At 45.4% G+C, this 20067-nt stretch overlaps 1 protein-coding gene and 1 long non-coding RNA gene across 5 annotated transcripts in view; one reads left to right on the top strand and one right to left on the bottom strand.

Moving 5' to 3' along the window:
- The window catches only part of Gfra2 (GDNF family receptor alpha 2), an 89226-nt gene that overhangs the window by 20275 nt on the left and 48884 nt on the right, over positions 1-20067 (bottom strand). The gene's annotated exons all lie outside the window — the stretch shown is intronic.
- Positions 15792-20067, top strand: part of LOC110309174 — a 14497-nt gene continuing 10221 nt past the window's right edge. For 2 of the 3 annotated variants that reach the window (XR_002379669.2, XR_002379671.2), the window contains exons 1-3: positions 15792-15852; positions 16431-16629; positions 16923-17060. This is a non-coding gene — a long non-coding RNA (uncharacterized LOC110309174). Of the gene's footprint in view, positions 15853-16430; positions 16737-16922; positions 17061-20067 lie in introns of all 3 variants that reach the window. The other variant, XR_002379670.2, reaches the window with a different exon arrangement.

The following is a 20067-nucleotide window of genomic DNA, read 5'->3' as shown; positions in this document are numbered from 1 at the left end:
CTGTACATTTGTGGCTAGGTGGCCACTGGGCAGAAATTGCCTATCTCTCCTGCAGACCTGTACTGTTCTTGAAAGGACACAATTTACAGGTTAGGACAGCTTTGTTCTGCCAAGACAGAATAGGCTTGTCCTTAATATTCCGGTGTCTGTAAGGTCTGTCAGATGATCCTGGGCCAGAAGGCTGAAGACTGATGCTTCAACTTCCTGACTTACTAGGGCTGTATAGGTAGGCAGCTGTCTCTACAGTTTGTCTCAGTTCTGGAAGCTGTGTTAGGCTTCCTATATATTTTCAGTAATGTTGGTTATTCTCAGATTTCTGATGGGGTTAAAAGACGACTTATAGTCTCTTAGCCAACCCAGTTATTTACATTGAGAGAACAGATTTGAGAGCATGGTTTTCAGATGGCATTCAATCTAAAGCCAGGACATAAGTCAGGTGTAGAATTATAAGTCTTTTAGTTAGGACAGATGACAGTGTTCTATCTTAATGACAAAAATGATAGACTGGGTGTTAGATCTATCCGATACCTTATAAATTACAAAATAGTAATAGTTGTGCTTAATTTATAGTTTCGAGAGAAAAGATTTTTTTTTATTTAATTAAACAGAAAGGGTGATATGTAGCAGGATTTTCCCTGTCCAATTACATTAAAATATTAGTGCAGCAGGAGGCCTGTGATTGGACAGGGAAAAGGGAGACAGAGCTAAGAGTTAGAGAGAGAGAGAGAGAGAGAGAGAGAGAGAGAGAGAGAGAGAGAGAGACTTGAGGGAGAGAGGGGGAAGCAAGATGGAGACAGACAGACGGGAAGATACAGATTCACCATAGCATTAAATAGCCACAGGTAGATAGGGCATCATAACGGATAGAATAATTGGGAAATTGGGATAATTTGTCTAATCTAGGTGGGCAGCTTTTTTATTATCAATTGGTTCTGAAATCATTGCATTGGCTTCTTGTGAATTGAGAATTTATTGACACATAAATCTGATTGGTTAATTATAAAAAAAAAAACTTAGTGGTGTAGTATAAGGCCTTGGGAAAACAAGAATAAACAAAATCCACAAGTAGTAAACAGGAGAAAATAATTAAGATTGGAGCAAAAAAATTGATGAAATAGAAATTATAGAAGCAGTATAAAAATGAGGAAAGAAAAGAGCTGGCTCTTTTAAAAGAGAAACAAGACTAACTAATCATTAGCTAAATTAACTAAAGGAACAAGAGGAATGCCCAAATGAATAACACTGAGATGAAGGAGACATAACAGATAGCAATGAAATTCAGAAAAATCATAAGGCATATCTTAAAAACATATATTCCACAATATATATTCTACTTTTGTGTTGAAAAATATCAAAGAGATGACTGAATATCTAGGTGCATAGGACCTAGGAAATTACACCAAGTTGAAGTAAAGAATTTAAAGAGACCTATAACCAGCAATAAACTGAAGTCATGACAAACACAAAGTCCCCAGGATTTCTCCCTTGTTAACACAGATGCAAAAAAATTCTTAATAAAATGCTAGCAAACTGAATTCACTGCAGAATTCTACCAGACCTCCGAAAAAGATCTACAGCCAATGCTATTCAAATTATTCCACAAAACAGGAAAGGAGAAAATTCTTCTAAACTCTTTTTATAAAGCCATCATTGACCTAATATCAAACCAGACAAAGACACAATGATAAACAATAGAGTTCACTCTTCCTCATAAACACAGTTGCAAAAATTCTCAATAAAATACTCAAAAACAGAATTCCAGATCACTCCCAAAAGGTCACCCATCATGATTGAGTTGAGTTCGTTCCAGTAATGCAGAGATAGGTCAGCAGCCCTAAGTCAATAAATATGAATTCACACTGGTACTGCAAACCAAAACTATGACTGGCGCTCTTGGGCCCCAGGGAAGAATCCACTGATACTTAGCTAGACTGACATCACAGCAAATCATCTTCTAAATGAATGCCTTTGCATCCACAGTCACAGGATACTCTTGTCCTTATCGGAGAAGCCTTCCTTTGCAATGAATGGAGGTGAATGCAGAGACCCTTGGATGCACATAATGGTGATAATCAAAGATGGTTAAGGGCTCAGCCCTAAAGGAGAATCTAATTCTCTCTTGGTTAGCCTTAATTTTTAACTTCACATAGCCTAGAGTCACCTGACAGAGAGACACTCAATTGAGGGACTGACCAGATCAGATTGGCCTATGGACTCTCTGGCCAACTTACTCAGGGAAGAGATACCCAGAAAGCCCTGAATACTGAGGAAAGATGCATCACTATCGAAAATGACCAGGATGTGAGTTGTGTCTGTATCTAAAATTTTAAATATGAAATCATGTTAAGGGATTAAAAAAGCAACAGCCAGCATGGTTTATGCCCCTGGTTACAAACAGGGAAAATGTTACCCTGAACACTGAGGAAACTCATAAGGAAGTTTCAAAAGACATTATTCTTTGTGTTCTCTTTTAGCAAACTTGCTTAGAAGTCGTAATAATTTCTAGAAGTTTAATTGAACGAAGCCTTGGGAACCCTGCCTTATTATAAACAATAATTTCTCTAGACCTTTTAGTAGAGAAAATGTCCTCAATTCTGAAAGTATCAGCAAACTCAGCCCATTCTATCTTGTGATGAAGAGGCAGAGAGAAGCCCCAGTACTAAGAAGGCCCACTCTTCATTCTGGCAGCCCCAGTTCCTGGGAGTGGCCATGTTGGGGAGAGACTTGGTGCTGGCCTGCAAAAGGCTGCCAACCCATTCTGAACATGAGTTGCCAAGAACCTCCCTCCTCTCCTCTAGATCGTCCGTGGAAGAATCCAGTCAAGCACCCAGGCTCTGCCATGACCCAGCTGCTGGGTTTGAACCTTGGCTCAGCTTGGTCTGAATGACCCACTCAGGTCATTCCATGAGGCCCTGTCTTCCTCGCCTGCTAAATGGAGGTAGCAATGGCACTGGGCTTATGTGGCCCTTAGGAGGATTCAGTGAGCTATCTGATGTGGGGGTGGAAGCATCTGGACTGATGCTGGCACAGCCGGTACCCTGCCAGGATGGACTCTTATGAGGATGAATGTGACAGGTGCCACTAAGCTCCAAACCCAGTAGGTTTTTTTCCTTGCTGTGCAGGTCAGAACTCTCCCACTTTTCTCAGCCCCTCACTTCTACCCTACGACAGACAGTCTCAAGCCATGGAAACATAGTTCTCTTCTGGGGCCAAACCAGAAAAGAAGTAGGTGCCACCATCCTCCTTTCCCATCATCCAGTCTCGAGTGAGCACCATCTCTCCTCCAGGTGAGCCAAGACGGTGCCCACGGCAAATAATGACCTGGAAATGGTTGTGATGACAGCCACTGGACCCTAACTAACCAGAAGCAATCAATCAGACCTAGGCTACCACCGGAGAACCTGTATGCCAACCCCAGAGAGGGACCCATACCTTCTCATGGAAAGAGCTAGCAGGACCAAGGTAGGGCAATGTCAAACCCAAGCCCACCTGGATCTCCACATAGGGATACCCAGGTACAGCCCTCAAGCTACTTCTTTCTCCAAGATATTGTCACTGGACACACCCCTTTATGTCCTCCAAAAACAAATCCTTGTTTTTCTGCTTCTTCTCCATCCCTTCACCTGTGTTCCAAATCTATTATTACTGGGTAAGAGGAGAAAGGAATTAAATGTATGCATCATTTGATTTTAATTGAAGGACTGTTCTATTTCATTGAACTGCTAAGTAAGCTGAACAGGAGATTGTGTTTACATAAGCAAACCCCAAGTCACTATAGACTTGCTGTCACATTAAGTCAATACTTATGAAGGCTCTCTATTTAATTATTCAGTGAGGATTGACTTATTATTGTGTTAAGAGTGTGGTTAGCCTTGAGCTAGGTAGCCAGCCAGCTGAAAGATTTCTTTCAACTTTCTCTGAATGCTGATATGGTTCTTGCTAGTGGTGTGAGCTTAGGTTTCTTCCTTTCTCCCTCCCCACCCCTGCCTCCCTCCAGCCTCAGAGAAAGGCACTTCAAGTCCACCTCTCTTCAGTTGGGGGCAGCAGGTGATTCTGCGTGGTTGACCTTTCAAATGGTCTTTCTAGGATGGGTAATTTGCCCTAAGAACTAAATATTGGAATTCTCACCCAATCAATTCCTCTCTCCTTAGTACAGTAATCCCAGCCTTTATTCTTCGTGTTTCTGACTCTGAGGACCTCCTCCAAAAGCCCCAAAGCCTTCACCTGCCTTGTTATTCCCAGCGTTATCCCTCCCTCAGAACATGTTTCTCCATTTTTACCTCCCAAACAAATGCCATCTCTCCACAGCATCCCAAACAACATCCACAGCATATTGTCTTAAAGGGATGAAGACACAGACATGTTCTTATAGCAAACTTAACATGGGAAGGCAAACCCAGAGTGGAAACTTCACCTCAACTTCAGACCAACAAGAGACACAGAATGATACAGTAACTAGGAGCGGGTTGAAGCCAAGTCACCTTGGTTCAGATCCCAGGTGTCAGTCACAAAGGTACATCCTTGGATTCTGCACTCATACACCTTCCAGTAAGCGCCACATCCATGAAAGGATGCTAGTGAATTCTGGGAAGCATAACAGAGATTACCACAGAGCAACTAGGGCTAGCATGCTGGCCCCAGCTTTTAAGAGTAGCCCTCTGTGTATTGAGAGTAACATCCCCATATAGGAGAAACCTCTGGACTTCTATAGCCCACCATGTACCACTCTGACTCCCAATCATAACTGGAGTAACTCCTTCACCTTATCTATCCTCAACCCCACCCTTCCACTCCAAAGCCAAGCAGCAACATAGCAGTCCATTTCCCAACCTTGTTTCATAAATCTCCTTTATCACTCCGCTTGCTAAAAATACCTTCCTCTAGCCATGTCCTCCTTTAAAACTCTACTAGTTCCAAAAATTCTAAATTCAGGTCAGTCACATATCATCTCTTCCAGAAAGCCTGAATACCTTTATCTATCTCTGAACATGTTCCATAAACTCCAGTCATGGCTTCTACCATCTATCGTAATTTGCATTTTTTCCTATGTACCCAAGGCTGCCCTCAAACTCCTGACTCTCCTACCTCTACTTCACAAGTAATAGCCCCCTTTTTTTCTGCCATGTTTCACTTAGTAAACTATGAGTTCTTTCTGAACAGAAACTGTTTCATCCATGTTTGAATCTTCAGTGCCCAGAGGTAAAACTGCTGCACAATGATGACACATTAGCCACTGGATGGAGGGCTAGATGAAATAATGAATGGATGAATGGGTAGACAGAAGGATGGGTATGTAGGTAATATAGATGTGAGTGGATAGATGGTGGGTAAGTGAGTCGATGCAAGATGGATTGATTAATGAGGACTATGCCTGAAAGGATGGAGAGCTTTCCTCTAAGCAGCAAGAAACCTGAGAACCCTGCTTCCCTTGAGAAATAAAATTGCAGGCAGATCTGGTCAACATCACAAAGTGTGTCAACTCTGCATTTACTTGGGTACCAGCATAGCTTAGGCCCCAAACACTCCCTACACTGAGTTTTGTCTTTTCACCTTCCTGTGATCCTGCCTGGTGGTTGGTAAGACTCAGAAATGTCTCTCTGCCATCTCTGGTAATAGTCATCCACTAAAGGAGACCCCGGTGGCCTACAAGAATTAACACGCATCCTTAAGCACCACTTTTAACATGAAGAAGTGCCTTGGGGACCTACAGAAGAGAAGCCAATGTGTCCCTGTGGGGAAGAAAGGCTAGTTAAAGTCTCCATTCTCCAACGAGCAGAAGAGCTAAGGGGCCACTGATGGAGCAGAGTATTAGGGTCAAACACCTGTGCTTACATACCACAAACCCACAAAGCATTACTGCACCCTCTTAGTGCCTGGTAGCTGTAACACAAATACCCAGAAGATACACTAGGGGACAAGACACAACCATATACTAAAGTACTTCTACAAAGTGAAATGTACTGTGTACACACGGGTTCCACTTTCCTTCTAGGAGCAGTAAAAAGGGAACATTCAGTTCATTTCTTCTCTTAGCCTAGCTGGACAGACAAGATCCCTGCGCAGGAGCCAGAGGGAGGGGAAGGGACAGGTGAGGGCGGAGCCTAGGAGAAGCTGGTGTGCTGTAGCATGGAGTCACCAGGAAGCAGGAAAGGACAGGTATGGCTGGGGTCTGCTCCGAGAAAGTACAGGAACCCTTAGACCTTCAGCCCTCTCCTCTTGGACCTCCATTCAGGCCTTTTAAAATGGACTGCATAAACAAATATTTTCCAATCAGGCAAATATCCGGGCAGCTATGCCACCGCCAGGCGTCCTTCTCATTATATAGACTAATGAGAACACTGTGCTTCTCGGGAACAATTTATCAAGGCTACATCCATTATAAATGACATTTTTTTCCTAAACTAACAAAGGATACGAGGCTAGAGAAACTGGTTAAAAGGAAATGTTTAGCTGATTCCAGAAACCATTTAGAAATTAATTACCAGTCCCTTTGCTGGCCGGTGCTTTCTCCTCTCTGTACTGCTTTTCTGCCTTGGGCCCCCTACCCTGTCCACCCACCTCCAGGCACCTAAGCCAAGAGCCTGGCAGAGGGAGTGTTGCTCCCTCCTGGGAGAGTGCTGCCTTTGGGGAGGGCAAAGTCTTAAGCAGTAGCGCTGGAGCATAGAAGACCAGATTATCTGTGGTCCCAACTTGCTGATGCAAGAAGAAAAATACAGCAAACTGGCATTGCTGAACTCAGCTTTTTTTTTCTTTTCTTTTCTTTCTCTTCCTTCTTTCGCCTTCGCTGAGGTTAGTGTTTTCCAAAAGAGGGGCTTTGAAACAAAAATAAAATCTATAAACTAGGTGTTTCCAACCTGTCAACATAAGGCCAGCACACAGACATTCAGGAGAGAGTACAGGCCCTTCAGCTTACCTGTACACAGGAAGTGCTCTCGCTCTCTCTCTCTCTCTCTCTCTCTCTCTCTCTCTCTCTCTCTCTCTCTCTCTCTCTGTATGTGTGTGTGTGTGTGTGTGTGCCAGAGGAAGAGAGAGAGAGAGGCGCACATGCAACACATGCCCTGCTACCAACCCCTTAGCTTCATCCAAGAAGGCTTCAACCAAAGATTTTGACAACTGTGTGATAACATAACACATGCAAGACAGAGCAAGGAGGCCATTCCTTAGCCCATTAAATATCTTCATACATTTATCTTAAATGCCTTCACACTCAAGTACCACAAAAACTCCTCATGTCTACTGATGTCCCTCAGCCATGCCACATGGGACCCTGGCATGGCAAAGGCTCAAGGGATAGACGCAGGACACATGAACAAGGTACAAATGAAAGAAAATCCAGAGTGGAAACTGAGACAGGAGTGGGAGTGGGACCCCCAGCACTAGAGAGTGTTGGGAATGGATCAGGCAGTGAGCAAGCATGGTTGAGTAGGTCCTGAAAGGGAAACTGGAAGATACCCTAGAGTATCAGGATGCAGAAGCCTTTCCAGGACATAGGGAAGAAGGAAGCCCCTGAGTGCCCACCACCAGCCTTTCATTCTCTCCGAGAACCTAAGTAGTAGGGAATGTCTGGGCCAACTTAGAAAGCCTTAGGCCTCAATAGAAACTTTCACTCAGAACGTATATCCCAAGCCTGCACCCTTCATGCTCTTCTCTGTCATCTGACAAATGACCAAGCCTTGATACTAAACGGACATTTGGCACTTCCTGTAAAACAAAGTGGTTCCTTCATCCCACCTCTAAAAAGGGATCTGAGATAAGAAATGGCATCTTAGTGTGTAATCGAGGGTGAAGTCCCTGACAGGGGGCAAAAGGCAGAAGGGGCTGACTCAACAAACGTCACCAGCAGAGAATGCCAAACAAGGCAGAAGAACCATAGGTGGGTGGAGCAAGATGGGTAGAAAGCCAGAAACCACAGCCCAGACCTGGGAAATGAGAGGGTGGCCTACACAGATGGACTACATCCTCAAAATCACAGGGGGAAGGGGTGGGTGCAGGGGGTTAAGTCCTGCTGATAACCTCTGACCTCAGGCCCCAGGGGAGAATCCTCCTACCTCCTACACAGGAAGTGAGCCTGACCCTGCAGATGGTCCTCTATAGGACCTAAGCATTTCTCAAAGTTCCCTCTTACTGCCCCTGACTAAGCCTCCTGTGCATGTTCTAATAGGAAGTCTACCTTTATACAGGTATTTCTGGAAGTGCTCGTGTAGGAAAGCAAGAGTAGAACTGAGCGATCTTCATTCTGGCTTAGAGGGCAATGACCTCTAATATGCAAAAATCTACTGCCATGAGGAAGGTAGCCAGCCATGTGGCCGACAGGAGGGCTAGCCTTTGAATAGCTGATCCAATCCTCTGCAGCAGTGGTCCTCCATCTGCAAATCATGGGCTGGTGACCATATTGCCGGAAGCCTTAAACAGAGCCTTTCTGAACTGTAAGAGAAACCTAGCATGACATGTCAAGACCAGGTAGCTGCTGGTCTGCAGGAAAAGGATCTGTAAGGGGTTGGTTGGCCTGGTGTCAACGTGGATCCATGTGAACATAAAGGAACATAAATGAAATCAAGAATAATGGTGTCTGGGCACTTAGGAATTGCTAAGTCTGGTTACCCTCTCTGAAAATACAACTCTAACTGTGACTCAAACACTAATGAATGTATAATAGCATCAGAGAGAGAGAGAGAGAGAGAGAGAGAGAGAGAGAGAGAGAGAGAGAGACTGTAGGATACTTTCTATGGCTCAACAAGGCTATGATGACACCGCATGGCCCAAGCATAATCCTAGACCACTAGCTTTTCAAAATAAGATTTGCTCCCACTAAAGTCTGTATTGGGTACTTTTCCTATTGCTGTGGTAAGATGGCCCCAAGAAAGCAACTTAAAGAAGAGTTTGTTTGGGCCCACAATTCCAGGGTACAGTCCATCTTGGTGGGAAAGTTATGGCTGCAGGAGCTTAAGGCAGTTGGTCACACAGCATCCGTGTCAGGAAACATGGGTGGCATTGGTAATGGATGCTGTGCTGAACTCACGCTCTCCTTTTTGTACAGCCCAAGATTTAATCCCAGGAGCCAATGCCCCTCTCAATGAGTGGGTCTTCCTGCCTCAATTAACCTAATCAAGATAATCCCCCCCATCAGGCATGTCCAGAGGCCTGCCTCCCGGGGGCTATAGATTTCAAGATGAAAATGGAGAGTATTGATACCATATTGTCGTACCTCAAACCTCTGAAAATGTATCATTCCTGACTGGTTCTACTCCAAAAGAGAACAGAGGAGGGGCTGTGCATCCAATAGCTTGACCCGCCAGTCTAAAGATGTCTGAGAGATAGAGATGAGTATCCACCGATAGTCAAGAAAATTCTACAGTTCCTCCCAAAATTCAGCTCTGACTATACACCAATGGGCTGCTGGCAGAGTGGTTTCAGGAGAGAAGGAGGGCAGACTAGAAGCCCTACAGGGAAGCCCAGTGCCCAGAGCCAGGCGGAGCCAGCCCAGGTACTTGAACTAAAACCTGTACTTTGCACACAGACACTTTTATGCTGTTTGTGTTTTCTATAATTATTTCTTTTTAGCCCTGCCTTTGCATTCCCTGAGAAACCTACCAGACTAATAATAAATAATCATAGCTAACAATTTTGAGTGTTTACTATGTTCTCCTAAGCACTTCTAAAAGCATTAATATATTTAATACTAGGAGACACCCTGAGATGGACAGGTGTTGCAAAGTGCCCCAGTTGACAGAGAAGAAAGGTGGAACTCGCCGTTGCTCACTGACTCACAGCTCCACTGCAAAGGGCTGGAGCTGGACAAGAACCCTGGCCTAGGAGCTGAGCAGGGGCAAGGTTGTTTGCTCCTGCAGAGGGATGGGCAGGGTTGGCTGCTGTTCAGGATCCATTGAGCATTGCCTTTGAGGTAGGGAACAGGGTAGTGGTAACAGAATCCTAATGAGATATCAGGATGGGGCTAAGAGTCACAAAGGCAGAGCCACAGCTGCCTGACCTTGAACATCACAGTTCTTCCCTTGGGCCACATCTGAACTCCACCCAGGGGCTTCTGAGACTTTCTTATCACGAAGAAAATGACTTATAGTGACAGCCCACACACATTCTCTAGATCTCTGCCCTCAAAAATGATGCTTCCTCTAGCCATTTCCTCCACCTAGGATACTCCAAGAGGAATCCCCCCTCTCCAGCACCTCTTCATGGCGAAACCTTCCCCAGCTCTCTTGCAGCACCTACCCTCATCTACACCCATCCTGTGAGCCCCTCAGAGCCATATTTGTTACTAGGTCTGCCATGTTCTATCTTAAGGAAAAGAACACCCAGACAACCGTTCACTATTCTCTGGCTGGTGACTCCCATGAAGTATGGGAGTACCCCACTGTATTACCTTCCTTGAACGAACCTAAAAAATGACCATGAAGTGTGTGTCTTGAGATGACAGTTCCTAGTCCTCTCTTAACTTGGGAGACTAGATACTCAAGCTCCTTTTGAAGGTCAGGCCCCCTTTGATGGTTCCATGGGGGATCCTTCCTGTCTCCAGCTGCAGGTGATACAGCACTCCTTGGTTTTTAGTGTCATCTCTCCAATATCTGAATCTTCTGTGTCCCTACATCCTCCCTTCTTCTGATAGTGACACCAGCCATTGGATTTGGGGCCCATTCTACAACAGGATACCTTCACCCTAACTGATTCTGTCTAAAAGGTTTGATTACAGATAAGGCAAGTTCTGAAGTTCTGGGTAGATATGGATTTGGGGAGAGGCTACCCAACCTGATTCCTTCATGGATCCCCTCCTAATCCCAGCAGACCTTTGACATCCTACTCCCAACCCATCTTGAATCAAATCTAAGTTCATTCTTCTATGTGCTCAGCCTCCATCAGGACCAGATTTTCAATTCTCCAAGGGTCTCAGTCTCTATTACTCATTTGTGATGGGGCCACCTTATCAGTTCTAGGTGACATCCTGGGGAGTGAATTCTACTTTGATCTCCCACTTCTCTGAGCTCGTCCAGGAAGACTGTGTGAGAATCTGGCCTTTGGACTCCCTACACAGCACCTAAAGAGTCAGGGCAAAAAGGAACTGTGTATACTTCTCATGCTCCTACACTCCTGTCCTAACTCCCTAAGGTTAGGAGTGTTTGTCCCCACACAGGACAAGGGTAATGGTCAGCCAAGGGAGAAAGGCAGATATTGCTAAGGCCTGCCTGGCCACAGACTGAAGCCTCCAAGCTGGCTCTTGCTCAGTCTTTGAGAAGCCATCTGTTCTGATCCCAACACAGTTAATCGCAGTGACATTCCATTTCCAAGGTCTGTCTAGACTCACAGAAAATATTTTGATTTGTTTTCCCAGGGATCTGCTAATGAGATTATTTGAACAATAAGAAAAAAATCCAAACTGGATGATTAAAACACGTCTGGATAGTGCATAAAGGTAGATGGTGGGTAAATCTGGGCCATGCTGCAACCCAGGTACACTTCATCTACCATGGACAGACTTGAAGAAAATTCAGACATGATGGAGTTAATCACAAGCAAGATCAAGGGAAGTGAACTAGCTTGCTGGGTTCCCTAACCCTGTGGGAACTTCCATCCCACCCTGGGTAAAGAACTGAGGTAAAGGAACAAGGCCTGGAACCTATAATATTCTCAGCACTCTTCAAAAAAGAAAATTGTCCAGAAAGTATGGAGGGAAAAAATGGGTTCCTAAGCTCCACAACCCAAGACTTTGTTTCCATACGTTTTAGGAGAAACTGAAATCAGGGCTTTATTAAGCTCTGCAGCTGACTGGTGTGTGAAATCAATGGACTTTACCTAGGGAAACAGTAAAGCTTATGAGAACCTTGAGCCTGTTCAGATTTCTTTTCCACCTTGGAACTCTGTACCTAGAGGTGGTCAGTAGCCAGCTGGAAGACCCCCCACATTACCCAGCACTTGGAGCAGATCAAGACCCAAAGTGTAGATCTGCCATCCCCAGGGAGCAAGCCGGACCTTCTGACAGGGCCGGATCAGGATATGGCAGTCACTTTCTGTTTATCACCTCATCTCCTGCACCTTGATATAGCGATAAATTAGCCTCTTCGCCTATTCTGGTTAAACTCTGGGGCATTTTGGACAGGCACTCCTTCATAGATACCTCCATGCTAAGGGGAACCAGGGTTGCCCCTCGACTTCAGATCCCTGGGGAGTTCTCATGGTTATGCATAAGCAATCCTTAAGTTGAGGGAAGATCCTAGAATATAAAACTGGGGTCTAAGAAACCACACCCCATATGCCTCCTTCCAGATTGTCTGTTTCTATAACCAAAGAGGCCCACTGCTTCAGTATAGAGATGCACTTTATAGTAATGTTTGAATCAACACTTGACAGCACTTAATCCCAACAAGATTCCATTACATCATAGCATCTTTGTCTGCATGACTGTGCTCCAAGATGTTCACATGACAACAAAATTGCCTGGTGCCACACTTTTCAAGAGTATTCTCACCATTAAGTGGAATGTGAGTGTGATTATTAAATACATGGCCATTTCCTTATAGGTAATACCTATAATTCTTAGACACTTTGGGAAGACATACTGGAAAATCTACAGACATTCTTGTACAGATAACCTCTCTCATGAACTCTACACTCTGGTTCACTCAGGACAGTGACCTCACAATGGGCTTCATGAACGTAAGTGGGATCACCAGAAAACCTCCCTCTGATCTTCCAGCCCAAAAGCCTTAGGACAGCATCTCTCCCTAACCTGCTCAGTCCTATGTTTCAGGGTGTACACAGAAGGTGGCCCCAGTACCTGCTGTTAAATATGTAAAATCTAGTTAACTCAGAGATGCAAAACCGAGGATACCCTAGAAAGGTTATCTTTCATGATTAAGTTACCTCCAGAAAGTCTAGAGAAAAGGAGGAGCAGCAGATACAGCCCCAGCCCAAGACAGATGGGGTACAAAGGAGTTTCCTGGGGTCCTCAGTGTTTCAGCTAAAATGGGACATATGGGATCAGTTAGCCCAGTCCCTCACCCCATGAATGAAGAAGCTATGTCCAGAAGGGAAGTAGCCAAGCCAAGGTCTCCTTTGCAGTTCTGCCCTGCACTTGAGTCAGAGAGAGAAAGACAAGAGCCTGCATTAAAGCTGAGTAAGAAGTCTTTTCCCCAGTTTGTCCCCTGAAGCACTGTCCCCATATTCATGTCTCCCTTGGTGTTTCAGGAGCACATACACACACACACACACACACAAACACACACATACACATCAACATACATACATGCACACACACAGACACACATAGACACACAGGCACACAAATATACACACAGACACACAGATACACACAAAGATACTCATACATACATGCACACACATATGCACTCAGACACACACAGTACTGACAAAAGCACACATATACATACACAGACACACACACAGTACTCACAAATGCGCACATATACATACACAGACACACACAGACACACAAATACACACATATACACACTCAGACACACAAATACACACACATACATACACAGACACACACAGACATACACACACAGAGACACACACACACACACAGTACTCACAAATACACACCATCCACAGCGTCCTACACAAACACCCAGAACCACAAAGCACACAGAATGGCAATGAGATGCAGAAGTCCTCACTTTTTGACCTGACTGGGTAGGAAGAAAAAAAAACTTATTAAGTTCTAAACCCATGATTCTCCTCAAATCCTAAGATGATTAATCATCAATCTCCATTGACTTGCCTGGCTTGAGAATCACCTGGGAGACACACCTCTGGATTTAACTGGAGGGAAAAAGAACCCAACCTGCAGGTAAGTGGAGCCATCCCTTGATATGGGATTCCAGACTGAATAAGGAAGGGGAAAGGAGAAAGTCAACTGAACACCAGTGTTCTCTTTATTCGCTGTCCTGATCCACCAAGACGTGAAGAGCCCCATCCTCCTGTTGACTGATTCCACCTTGCCTTTCCCTCCATGGTGGGCACTGCTCTCTCAAGCCATGAACCCAAATAAACCCTCGTCCTATAAGTTGCTTGGGGCCAGCTATTTAGTCACAGAAATGAGACGGGTGATACAGACCCTATGTTCACTCACTCGCCCTCCCAAATTTCCATAAATAAGGCAAGTCTTTATTCAGGAGACACCGAATATGTACTATCTGACTCCAATTCTCTATTGTTAAACAAGGACTAAGAGGCTTGGAAGATATCACGTCAAGTGGGTCCATGTAGTCTCAGAAAGAAACAAACTGCATGCTCTCTCAACATATTCAGAATCTAGCCAATATTATAACTATATAGTTAAACAAATGTACATGTGAGTACAGCAGAACATGAAGAAAACAAACCAAGAGAGGCTAAAAGTAAGTAGATGAAGAAAGACAGGATACAGGTAATGGATATGACTTATAAAGAGAATATAAGCTGCTTGTTTTTCTTGTTCTAATTCTGTCATGGGTTTTTTGTTCTGGGTAATAGCAGAGTACATAAAATATATTCAACACTGGAAGTGTAAAATTTAACATGACCCTCCACAATTTCCATTCAGAAAGCCTATTCTAACTATATAGAAGGTCAATCGGGTCTGATTAATTTTGGTCTGTGATGATCTTATTTATTTAAAAACATAATAAAAGTGTATTTAAAAAAATTTTTTAAGGCTTCAGATGGTCAGGATTAGGCTCAGGTAGGACCCGACAGTTCTGACCCAGCCTCTTCCCTTCCAGTGCTGCCAGCCCTCCCTCTGCCCACTTCTGCCATCGTAATGGGAAGTTTCACAGTGCAGCATCCCTGCTTGACACCCTGGTATCCTGGATAGAATAGTTGTTATCATCACCATCACCAACAGCCCAGGCATCATTTGGCAAGGCAACCATCAATGATCTGTGCTGATGTCACCATTCCACACAATGAGATCAAAACTACCCTCACTCTGACTCCTGGACCCACAGAGCGTGAGCAAAGACCAGAGTAAATTATTCTAGTACTGGCCATCTGGGGACACTAAGGACAATGTCATCCAACAGAGGCATGAAAGGAATCTGAGGGGTCCACTAACCTGATCCATCTTAATGGCCAAATCTGCTTCCCTCCCACAAGTCTTCCAGGAATCTCTCTAGCCCCTTTTCCAAAGTCATCATAAAATATGTTTTTTAATCGAAAAGGGCTCTACCATACAGCACATTTGTAGGTCACTCATCTGGCAGCTTTCCAAGTACAAGGAAGTCGCCTAGATAGGCAAGATGAAGCTTGTTCACTAAAAGAGATCTTTTGCTCCTAAGAAAATTGGTTCTCCCTCCACTGAAATCCTCCAGCCCCCAGTGTATACTCAATTCCCACACCCTCTGTTATCTGGTTCTCTGTCCCTTGGAAAATGTACAGAGGGGAAAGGTGACAGAAGGTAGCACGAAGTGGGTGACAAAACCTCTAGCAAAAATGGTGACAAGCACAAAGAAGATATAGATCAACAGAAAAGCAAACAACTGAGCAACTCCAGCTCTGGCAATAATCAGAGTAACCTATAATATGCAACATGTAATCTATAGTATGTTTATAATAATCTATAGACATCAGATGCACCAAATACACCAGTCACCATCCATACACCTTACCCAGTCACCCAGGATGATCCCATGTCGTCAGGAAAAGCTTAGGATGCCTGCTGCAGGTCTCTAATTTAGGAGACAGAGTACTGAAGAGTTCCGTGGGTGCTCACCACACCCATGTCACAATAGGCCACCAGGCCACCATGCCACCTGGTCCAGAGCTCTCAGTGACACCATAAGGAGAGTTCCATGTGGGCAGACAACATGGCAAAAACAGTTGGTTCTTCCCATCCTGAGGGTACAGCAGAGGGAGGAGTGTGGGAAAAAACAATTTTCCTTTCTTCCCATCCCTGTCCCACCCCAACATAGCCATTTCAGGAGGCATGTAGGATTTTGAGACTAGAAGGCTTGTGTGTCCATAAGGCTAAAACAAAGAATAATTTTTTGAAGACTCCAAGAAGGCAGGTCAACAGCTAGAGATAATCAGGGCTTGCTAAGTGGACTGACTGGTCTTCCAAGTGGGACGGGAAGCTCAAGGTTGTATTGTCCTGAGTCCCACTGCCCTAGGATACAGATGAAAGGGTACTACAGCACAGGGGGCTTGTGATCCTGAGGGTACTCCCTAGGGGAGAGGTAGAAGGGACTATCCCTAGGCAAATTTGATGCCAGTAGTTGTCATAACCATGGCACATTGAAGCCACCTAGGGCAGAATACTCAACAAATACTGACAGTTTCATAGCGGGACGGGGATGGGGATGGGGGCCCATGAGGCTGGCCAGAGGACCAGAAGCACAGATTGAAATCTGACTCCTATCTATAAGGGTCCTGCAGGACCCAGACCCACAGTTTCAGCATATGGGTCTGCAACCCTACAGGAGGCAGAAGAGTGAGCCAGCTGCAGGAGAGTCAAAAACACCAGGAAACATGAGCTGTCCCCGGAGCACTGCAGAGCAAAGTCCACACACTCAACAACTGTGAAGTCTCTAAGAACAGCTCTGAAGGGGACCCGAGCGCATCAGTGCAGGAAACAGAGAAGGCAACTTCCTGGAAAAGACAGAGATGCACCAAGAGGAGGTGACCACAAAGAACTTCTAATCTGATTAGGCACATCTTCCTGCACCAGCAGGACATCCAGATAAGGGGTCCTGCACCTGCAAGAGCCCCGAGACAGGAAAAGTGAGGTGGGTTACATATTCAGGGAGAAACAGACAGCAGCAGGCATGAGGGGCTGCCAGGGCCCTGATTCTTCTGGAACTTGCTTCGAAGGCCCCGGGACTGGAGCATGGCGGGGGAGTGGAAATCCATTCAACAAACATGGCCAATGGTTGCTCACTGCCAGACTATGTAATTGCAAAATCCATTTCCAGATGGCATGCTTGTCTGGGACACTATAGTCACCATGCACCAAGCACCCTGCAGGAGCTCTGGTGCTCCCATCCCAGGTGCCAGCTTCCTAGACTGGACCCAGCCTGTAGATCATACCTGCTCCACCAACCTCCCCACAGGTAAGCCGGTACCCTCCCCCAGCCTCTCTCGGAAGCCCAGGATCCTACAGGGGGAGGTTGTTTTCCATCCAACTGGGCATTATCACGACTTTCCACACCTACCCACTACATCTCATTAATACAGAGAGTGGGAGTATATAGTGTCACCTGTGAGGCCTCCATCCACCGCCCCCCACCCTGAGGATCTACTCATCTGAATCTCCAAGGCGTGGGGGTGGGGTGGAGGGGAGACTGATCAAGAAACAGCAGAGCCATGCCTGCATTTTGTGCACCTGGCAGGTTATGCCAGGTCCAGCAGGGCCCACAGCCGAGCTGGGCCCACTGGAAACCGTGCTCTAGTTAAAATACATCTATCTGCAGCATTCAGAAAATAGCCATCCACAGTATTGCTTTCAGCTATAATGGAAAACTGATGGCTTTTATCTCCCCAACTTTATGACTATTGATGGGATAGAGGCTGAGGTTTGATGACCATTTAATAGCCGACCCTGCGCAGTTAGAGGAGCATCAGAAAGCAATGAAAGCGCTGCGATGATTGTCTGGCAGAGAATTCGCCACTGAGGTCCAGGAAGCAAAACAACCGCCCTCCCCAGGCTCCGACACAAGAAGGGAAAAATCAAAGTCATAATCATTTTGCTTCCCCCCCCCCCCACCTTCTGCCATTGACCTCTGGAGTTTGATCCAAAGGGGAGAGGAATGGGTGAGGAGTAAAGAAGGCCTGAGCCCCCATGGACAAAGGAAGGGGACTGAGGGCTGGAGACCCCCGGCTGATGGGTTCCTTAACATCCCCAGGTCTCCCCACCCAGTCTTCAGCACCCCTATGAGTTAGCTAGCTTCTAGCAGTATTATGGGGACTCGGAAAGGTCTGTCAGATTCACTTGGCTAAAGGAGAAAGAAGAGGTTTCCCCAATGCCTGGCTCAGGCTGACCTGAGGTCCAATTGGCCTTCGACCTTCTGTCCACAGCTAAAAGACAAATGTCACTTTGAGATCTCTGTGTGTAGCCACACACCAAGCTTTCCCTGCCTTTCTACTCTGACCTCTTCTACCCAACCCACTGGCCTCTGCAGCACCCCCTCCCACTCCCACTAGGACAGAGCAGGGTCTGCAGGGCAGCAGTAGGGCTGGGCACTTTACATTCTTCAACTCTGCAGCATCCTAATCTGGGGAGTCGGTTCCATGAGTGCTCACTGTACACGGGTGAGGATCAGAATTGGGATCCACAGCACACAAGTAGAAGGCAGGGATGCTGAGTAACCACAGAAACAGGAAGGCAAAGGGACCCAGGGGGTGGGGCACTGCAGAGCAGAATAACAGGGTACACGAGATTTGAAACAGGAAATGGGCAAAATAAGGGAGTGCTGTAATTTGGAAGATGCTACATAAGCTTCCTAGGGGGGATAGCAACTGATAAGCACTTCCCAGCTATAATACCTACGACAACAATGACCAGTGAAGCCTGACAACCCTTAGGGTACAGTGATGGCACTCGTAACTTGGCAGAGACCAACAGCTCTGTAATTACACTTAAGAGCCACTCAGTAGGAGGGAAATCATGCCTTGGACTAGAAAACAGCCAGCTCCTGGGGTTGGTGAAGCCATGGAGCTGAAAGTAAAACCTACCCCACCCACTACACTAAACCAGCATAATCCATAACTGCATCCTAATCCATATCCTCACACCCATAGAGAAGTGTAGCTCTCACCTCTCATAAGAGAAACGTCTCTTCACAACAGGAGATCACTACAGAAAACCACAACTATTCCAAGAGCCTAAAACAAATGCTTGTGAGGTACACGGCCCCCGGGGACACACAGCTGCAGCACAACTTCTACACCTAAGGCTCGGGGAACATAGCAGAAAATGGGGCAGAAAGATTTTAAGAGCCAGAGGACCAAGAAATCTGCAGTGGGAATGTAGCTCCTAGAAATGACGGGAAAGCTCCATTCATACCTCAACAATATGGCTGCCTAGGCAAAAACCAAACAATGATAACATCAATAGACATGCTAACAGGGAAGAGGGGAAAGGCATGAGATATCACCCGTACGCAAAGAAATACGGGCTAAGGAGCAATGTTGAGAGAGTGGGGGAAACTGCCTTCCTCAGGTCTGTGCCACCTGGCTGATTATAAAATACCAAAGGGGCAGAATTGAAATAATGCACACACACGTAATATTAATGGACTGAGCAAGTTCTATTTGTGTATTTAGACGTGTGTGTATGTGTGTGTGTGTGTACATTAAAGAAAAAGACACCATGAGTTTTGAGAGGGAGCAAGGAGGGTACGGGAAGGGATGGGGCACGGGAAAGGGGAAGCCATAGTTTAATAACTGCAGCTCTTGCCTGGAGCCTTCCAGGCTCAGGACTTATCACACTTGGTGCCTACTACTTGTTGGTGTCTTGGGGATTTCAAATTGTCCCCAAAACAGGCAATCATCCTTACTCATTTGAAATTCCCCCTATGTAGGTGATGGGGGGTGAGGGTCACAGGGACTTCAGAACCATAATTTTAACACTTGGAGAGCTGAAGCAGGAGTAGTGCCATGAGTTCAAGGCACACCTGGACCACAAAGTATATTCCAGGTTAGCTTGGGTTGCAAAGTGAGACATTCAAAAGGCATCATCATCATCATTATTATTATTATAAAATAAATAAGACACCCACAGAAAAGCAAAATCCTTAAGGAAACAGAGCCAAAAAGGTGTATACCTCAGCCCTCAGAGACTCAGTAATCAACATGCTCTCATATCTTTTACTATGTCTCTCAACAGCCCCTTTTCTGACATAGCTAGCCAGTTGGTGATTTAGTGATATCAACACAGAGATATTATATTTCTAAACTATTCTGCTTTCGGCATCATCTCTCCTAAAGTTTCGGGATGATGGCTAAGAAGGTCTCCGCATCTTTCTTTTATTTTTTATTTTTAATATTTTTATTACATATTTTCCTCAATTATATTTCCAATGCTATCCCAAAAGTCCCCCATAGCGCCCCCCACTTCCC

Source organism: Mus caroli, chromosome 14 (genome assembly GCF_900094665.2).
Source record: "Mus caroli chromosome 14, CAROLI_EIJ_v1.1, whole genome shotgun sequence".
Taxonomy (NCBI): domain Eukaryota; kingdom Metazoa; phylum Chordata; class Mammalia; order Rodentia; family Muridae; genus Mus; species Mus caroli.
This window is presented reverse-complemented; position numbering and strand designations above follow the sequence as displayed.